The sequence below is a fragment of the Nomia melanderi genome, unplaced genomic scaffold, assembly GCF_051020985.1.
Source record: "Nomia melanderi isolate GNS246 unplaced genomic scaffold, iyNomMela1 scaffold0744, whole genome shotgun sequence".
NCBI lineage: Eukaryota > Metazoa > Arthropoda > Insecta > Hymenoptera > Halictidae > Nomia > Nomia melanderi.
This window is the reverse complement of record NW_027475858.1, coordinates 17501-25000: the sequence shown is the minus strand read 5'-3', so window position 1 is coordinate 25000 and position 7500 is coordinate 17501.

The following is a 7500-nucleotide window of genomic DNA, read 5'->3' as shown; positions in this document are numbered from 1 at the left end:
TAATCCTTACATTAAACTACTGGGAGAACTCAGAAATCATAATGAAAAAAATTACAAAAATTTATTTTTCTCAGAAACTCCGAAAAACAGAGTGGTCGAATCCGTGCAAGCCGGAATTTTTCTAAGTCCCCACGGTCAAGAGTAAACTTTTTTAATAAGCGTTTTAAAATTATTTCAATGTTTAATCCATGCGTAAACATGAAGTTTATTAACGTTTTTAACATTAAAAAAAATTACAAAAATTTATTTTTCGGAAAAAATGGAAAAAACCGATTCGTCGGAGCGAGGTGTCCTGCCCGTGCGGTAATTCCAGCAGGCGAATCGGACTTCCCGAAATTTTTCTAAGTCCCACGGTCGACACCAACTTTTTTAATAAGCGTTTTAAAATTATTTCAATGTTTAATCCATGCGTAAACATGAAGTTTATTAACGTTTTTAACATTAAAAAAAATTACAAAAATTTATTTTTCGGAAAAAAAGGAAAAAACCGATTCGGCGGAGCGAGGTGTCCAGCCCGTGCGGTAATTCCAGCAGGCGAATCGGACTTCCCGAAATTTTTCTAAGTCCCACGGTCGACACCAACTTTTTTAATAAGCGTTTTAAAATTATTTCAATGTTTAATCCATGCGTAAACATGATGTTTATTAACGTTTTCAACGTTAAAAAAAATTACAAAAATTTATTTTTCAAAAAAAATGGAAAAAACCGATTCGTCGGAGCGAGGTGTCCTGCCCGTGCGGTAATTCCAGCAGGCGAATCGGACTTCCCGAAATTTTTCTAAGTCCCACGGTCGACACCAACTTTTTTAATAAGCGTTTTAAAATTATTTCAATGTTTAATCCATGCGTAAACATGAAGTTTATTAACGTTTTTAACATTAAAAAAAATTACAAAAATTTATTTTTCGGAAAAAATGGAAAAAACCGATTCGTCGGAGCGAGGTGTCCTGCCCGTGCGGTAATTCCAGCAGGCGATCGGACTTCCCGAAATTTTTCTAAGTCCCACGGTCGACACCAACTTTTTTAATAAGCGTTTTAAAATTATTTCAATGTTTAATCCATGCGTAAACATGAAGTTTATTAACGTTTTTAACATTAAAAAAAATTACAAAAATTTATTTTTCGGAAAAAAAGGAAAAAACCGATTCGGCGGAGCGAGGTGTCCAGCCCGTGCGGTAATTCCAGCAGGCGAATCGGACTTCCCGAAATTTTTCTAAGTCCCACGGTCGACACCAACTTTTTTAATAAGCGTTTTAAAATTATTTCAATGTTTAATCCATGCGTAAACATGAAGTTTATTAACGTTTTTAACATTAAAAAAAATTACAAAAATTTATTTTTCGGAAAAAATGGAAAAAACCGATTCGTCGGAGCGAGGTGTCCTGCCCGTGCGGTAATTCCAGCAGGCGAATCGGACTTCCCGAAATTTTTCTAAGTCCCACGGTCGACACCAACTTTTTTAATAAGCGTTTTAAAATTATTTCAATGTTTAATCCATGCGTAAACATGAAGTTTATTAACGTTTTTAACATTAAAAAAAATTACAAAAATTTATTTTTCGGAAAAAAAGGAAAAAACCGATTCGGCGGAGCGAGGTGTCCAGCCCGTGCGGTAATTCCAGCAGGCGAATCGGACTTCCCGAAATTTTTCTAAGTCCCACGGTCGACACCAACTTTTTTAATAAGCGTTTTAAAATTATTTCAATGTTTAATCCATGCGTAAACATGATGTTTATTAACGTTTTCAACGTTAAAAAAAATTACAAAAATTTATTTTTCAAAAAAAATGGAAAAAACCGATTCGTCGGAGCGAGGTGTCCTGCCCGTGCGGTAATTCCAGCAGGCGAATCGGACTTCCCGAAATTTTTCTAAGTCCCACGGTCGACACCAACTTTTTTAATAAGCGTTTTAAAATTATTTCAATGTTTAATCCATGCGTAAACATGAAGTTTATTAACGTTTTTAACATTAAAAAAAATTACAAAAATTTATTTTTCGGAAAAAATGGAAAAAACCGATTCGTCGGAGCGAGGTGTCCTGCCCGTGCGGTAATTCCAGCAGGCGAATCGGACTTCCCGAAATTTTTCTAAGTCCCACGGTCGACACCAACTTTTTTAATAAGCGTTTTAAAATTATTTCAATGTTTAATCCATGCGTAAACATGAAGTTTATTAACGTTTTTAACATTAAAAAAAATTACAAAAATTTATTTTTCGGAAAAAAAGGAAAAAACCGATTCGGCGGAGCGAGGTGTCCAGCCCGTGCGGTAATTCCAGCAGGCGAATCGGACTTCCCGAAATTTTTCTAAGTCCCACGGTCGACACCAACTTTTTTAATAAGCGTTTTAAAATTATTTCAATGTTTAATCCATGCGTAAACATGATGTTTATTAACGTTTTCAACGTTAAAAAAAATTACAAAAATTTATTTTTCAAAAAAAATGGAAAAAACCGATTCGTCGGAGCGAGGTGTCCTGCCCGTGCGGTAATTCCAGCAGGCGAATCGGACTTCCCGAAATTTTTCTAAGTCCCACGGTCGACACCAACTTTTTTAATAAGCGTTTTAAAATTATTTCAATGTTTAATCCATGCGTAAACATGAAGTTTATTAACGTTTTTAACATTAAAAAAAATTACAAAAATTTATTTTTCGGAAAAAATGGAAAAAACCGATTCGTCGGAGCGAGGTGTCCTGCCCGTGCGGTAATTCCAGCAGGCGAATCGGACTTCCCGAAATTTTTCTAAGTCCCACGGTCGACACCAACTTTTTTAATAAGCGTTTTAAAATTATTTCAATGTTTAATCCATGCGTAAACATGAAGTTTATTAACGTTTTTAACATTAAAAAAAATTACAAAAATTTATTTTTCGGAAAAAAAGGAAAAAACCGATTCGGCGGAGCGAGGTGTCCAGCCCGTGCGGTAATTCCAGCAGGCGAATCGGACTTCCCGAAATTTTTCTAAGTCCCACGGTCGACACCAACTTTTTTAATAAGCGTTTTAAAATTATTTCAATGTTTAATCCATGCGTAAACATGATGTTTATTAACGTTTTCAACGTTAAAAAAAATTACAAAAATTTATTTTTCAAAAAAAATGGAAAAAACCGATTCGTCGGAGCGAGGTGTCCTGCCCGTGCGGTAATTCCAGCAGGCGAATCGGACTTCCCGAAATTTTTCTAAGTCCCACGGTCGACACCAACTTTTTTAATAAGTGTTTTAAAATTATTTCAATGTTTAATCCATGCGTAAACATGAAGTTTATTAACGTTTTTAACATTAAAAAAAATTACAAAAATTTATTTTTCGGAAAAAATGGAAAAAACCGATTCGTCGGAGCGAGGTGTCCTGCCCGTGCGGTAATTCCAGCAGGCGAATCGGACTTCCCGAAATTTTTCTAAGTCCCACGGTCGACACCAACTTTTTTAATAAGCGTTTTAAAATTATTTCAATGTTTAATCCATGCGTAAACATGATGTTTATTAACGTTTTCAACGTTAAAAAAAATTACAAAAATTTATTTTTCAAGAAAAATGGAAAATACCGATTCGGCGGAGCGAGGTGTCCAGCCCGTGCGGTAATTCCAGCAGGCGAATCGGACTTCCCGAAATTTTTCTAAGTCCCACGGTCGACACCAACTTTTTTAATAAGCGTTTTAAAATTATTTCAATGTTTAATCCATGCGTAAACATGATGTTTATTAACGTTTTCAACGTTAAAAAAAATTACAAAAATTTATTTTTCAAGAAAAATGGAAAATACCGATTCGGCGGAGCGAGGTGTCCAGCCCGTGCGGTAATTCCAGCAGGCGAATCGGACTTCCCGAAATTTTTCTAAGTCCCACGGTCGACACCAACTTTTTTAATAAGTGTTTTAAAATTATTTCAATGTTTAATCCATGCGTAAACATGACGTTTATTAACGTTTTTGACATTAAAAAAAATTACAAAAATTTATTTTTCAAAAAAAATGGAAAAAACCGATTCGTCGGAGCGAGGTGTCCAGCCCGTGCGGTAATTCCAGCAGGCGAATCGGACTTCCCGAAATTTTTCTAAGTCCCACGGTCGACACCAACTTTTTTAATAAGCGTTTTAAAATTATTTCAATGTTTAATCCATGCGTAAACATGATGTTTATTAACGTTTTCAACGTTAAAAAAAATTACAAAAATTTATTTTTCAAAAAAAATGGAAAAAACCGATTCGTCGGAGCGAGGTGTCCTGCCCGTGCGGTAATTCCAGCAGGCGAATCGGACTTCCCGAAATTTTTCTAAGTCCCACGGTCGACACCAACTTTTTTAATAAGCGTTTTAAAATTATTTCAATGTTTAATCCATGCGTAAACATGAAGTTTATTAACGTTTTTAACATTAAAAAAAATTACAAAAATTTATTTTTCGGAAAAAATGGAAAAAACCGATTCGTCGGAGCGAGGTGTCCTGCCCGTGCGGTAATTCCAGCAGGCGAATCGGACTTCCCGAAATTTTTCTAAGTCCCACGGTCGACACCAACTTTTTTAATAAGCGTTTTAAAATTATTTCAATGTTTAATCCATGCGTAAACATGAAGTTTATTAACGTTTTTAACATTAAAAAAAATTACAAAAATTTATTTTTCGGAAAAAAAGGAAAAAACCGATTCGGCGGAGCGAGGTGTCCAGCCCGTGCGGTAATTCCAGCAGGCGAATCGGACTTCCCGAAATTTTTCTAAGTCCCACGGTCGACACCAACTTTTTTAATAAGCGTTTTAAAATTATTTCAATGTTTAATCCATGCGTAAACATGAAGTTTATTAACGTTTTTAACATTAAAAAAAATTACAAAAATTTATTTTTCGGAAAAAATGGAAAAAACCGATTCGTCGGAGCGAGGTGTCCTGCCCGTGCGGTAATTCCAGCAGGCGAATCGGACTTCCCGAAATTTTTCTAAGTCCCACGGTCGACACCAACTTTTTTAATAAGCGTTTTAAAATTATTTCAATGTTTAATCCATGCGTAAACATGATGTTTATTAACGTTTTCAACGTTAAAAAAAATTACAAAAATTTATTTTTCAAAAAAAATGGAAAAAACCGATTCGTCGGAGCGAGGTGTCCTGCCCGTGCGGTAATTCCAGCAGGCGAATCGGACTTCCCGAAATTTTTCTAAGTCCCACGGTCGACACCAACTTTTTTAATAAGTGTTTTAAAATTATTTCAATGTTTAATCCATGCGTAAACATGACGTTTATTAACGTTTTTGACATTAAAAAAAATTACAAAAATTTATTTTTCAAAAAAAATGGAAAAAACCGATTCGTCGGAGCGAGGTGTCCAGCCCGTGCGGTAATGCCAGCAGGCGATCCGGGGTACTCGAAATTTTTCTAAGTCCCGACGGTCAAGAGTAAACTTTTTCATCGCATATTTCAAAATTTTTTCAATGTTTAATCTACGCATAAAAACGCAGTTTATCGCAGTTTTTAACGTTGAGAAAATTGACAAAAATTTTTTTTTCACTGAAAATGGAAAAAATGTATCGGTCGATGCGGGCTATCCAGGCCGTGCGGTAATTCCAGCAGGCGATCCGGGGTACTCGAAATTTTTCTAAGTCCCGACGGTCAAGAGTAAACTTTTTCATCACATATTTCAAAATTTTTTTAATGTTTAATCCACGCATAAAAACGCAGTTTATTAACGTTTTTAACGTTGAGAAAATTGACAAAAATTTTTTTTTCACTGAAAATGGAAAAAATGTATCGGTCGATGCGGGCTATCCAGGCCGTGCGGTAATTCCAGCAGGCGATCCGGGGTACTCGAAATTTTTCTAAGTCCCGACGGTCAAGAGTAAACTTTTTCATCACATATTTCAAAATTTTTTTAATGTTTAATCCACGCATAAAAACGCAGTTTATTAACGTTTTTAACGTTGAGAAAATTGACAAAAATTTTTTTTTCACTGAAAATGGAAAAAATGTATCGGTCGATGCGGGCTATCCAGGCCGTGCGGTAATTCCAGCAGGCGATCCGGGGTACTCGAAATTTTTCTAAGTCCCGACGGTCAAGAGTAAACTTTTTCATCACATATTTCAAAATTTTTTTAATGTTTAATCCACGCATAAAAACGCAGTTTATTAACGTTTTTAACGTTGAGAAAATTGACAAAAATTTTTTTTTCACTGAAAATGGAAAAAATGTATCGGTCGATGCGGGCTATCCAGGCCGTGCGGTAATTCCAGCAGGCGATCCGGGGTACTCGAAATTTTTCTAAGTCCCGACGGTCAAGAGTAAACTTTTTCATCACATATTTCAAAATTTTTTTAATGTTTAATCCACGCATAAAAACGCAGTTTATTAACGTTTTTAACGTTGAGAAAATTGACAAAAATTTTTTTTTCACTGAAAATGGAAAAAATGTATCGGTCGATGCGGGCTGTCCAGGCCGTGCGGTAATTCCAGCAGGCGATCCGAGGTACTCGAAATTTTTCTAAGTCCGAACGGTCAAGAGTAAACTTTTTCATCACATATTTCAAAATTTTTTTAATGTTTAATCCACGCATAAAAACGCAGTTTATTAACGTTTTTAACGTTGAGAAAATTGACAAAAATTTTTTTTTCACTGAAAATGGAAAAAATGTATCGGTCGATGCGAGCTGTCCAGGCCGTGCGGTAATTCCAGCCGGCGATCCGAGGTACTCGAAATTTTTCTAAGTCCGAACGGTCAAGAGTAAACTTTTTCATCACATATTTCAAAATTTTTTCAATGTTTAATCCACTCATAAAAACGCAGTTTATTAACGTTTTTAACGTTGAGAAAATTGACAAAAATTTTTTTTTCACTGAAAATGGAAAAAATGTATCGGTCGATGCGGGCTGTCCAGGCCGTGCGGTAATTCCAGCAGGCGATCCGGGGTACTCGAAATTTTTCTAAGTCCGAACGGTCAAGAATAAACTTTTTTATTACATGTTTTAAAAATTTTTCAATGCTTAATCCGTGCATAAGAGTGCAGTTTATTAACGTTTTTAAGGTTGAAAAAATTGACAAAAATTTTTTTTTCTCTGAAAATGAAAAAAATGTATCGGTCGAAGCGGGCTGTCCAGGCCGCGCGGTAATGCCAGCAGGTCGAACGGGGCGACCCGAAATTTTTCTAAGTCCCTGCGGTCAAGAATAAACTTTTTTATTATGCGTTTTAAAATTTTTTCGGCGCTTAATCCATGGATAAAAAGGCAGCCCGAACACGTTTTTAACGTTGAAAAAATTGACCAAAATTTTTTTTTCACAAAAACTGCGAAAAACAGATCGACCGAATCTACTTTTCTCCGTCTCGCGGTAAGTCCAACCGGCCAAACCGGCTGACTCGAAATTTTTCCAAGTCCCAACGGTCAGGAATAAAATTTTTCAAAATTCGGTTTAAAAATTTTCCAACGCTTAAGTCGTGTACGAATAACGATGAAAAAATGTACAAAAATTTTTTTTATCTCGTTATTTTTCAAAGTTCCAGCGGCGTATTGCTTTTCAACTGAGCGAAAAAA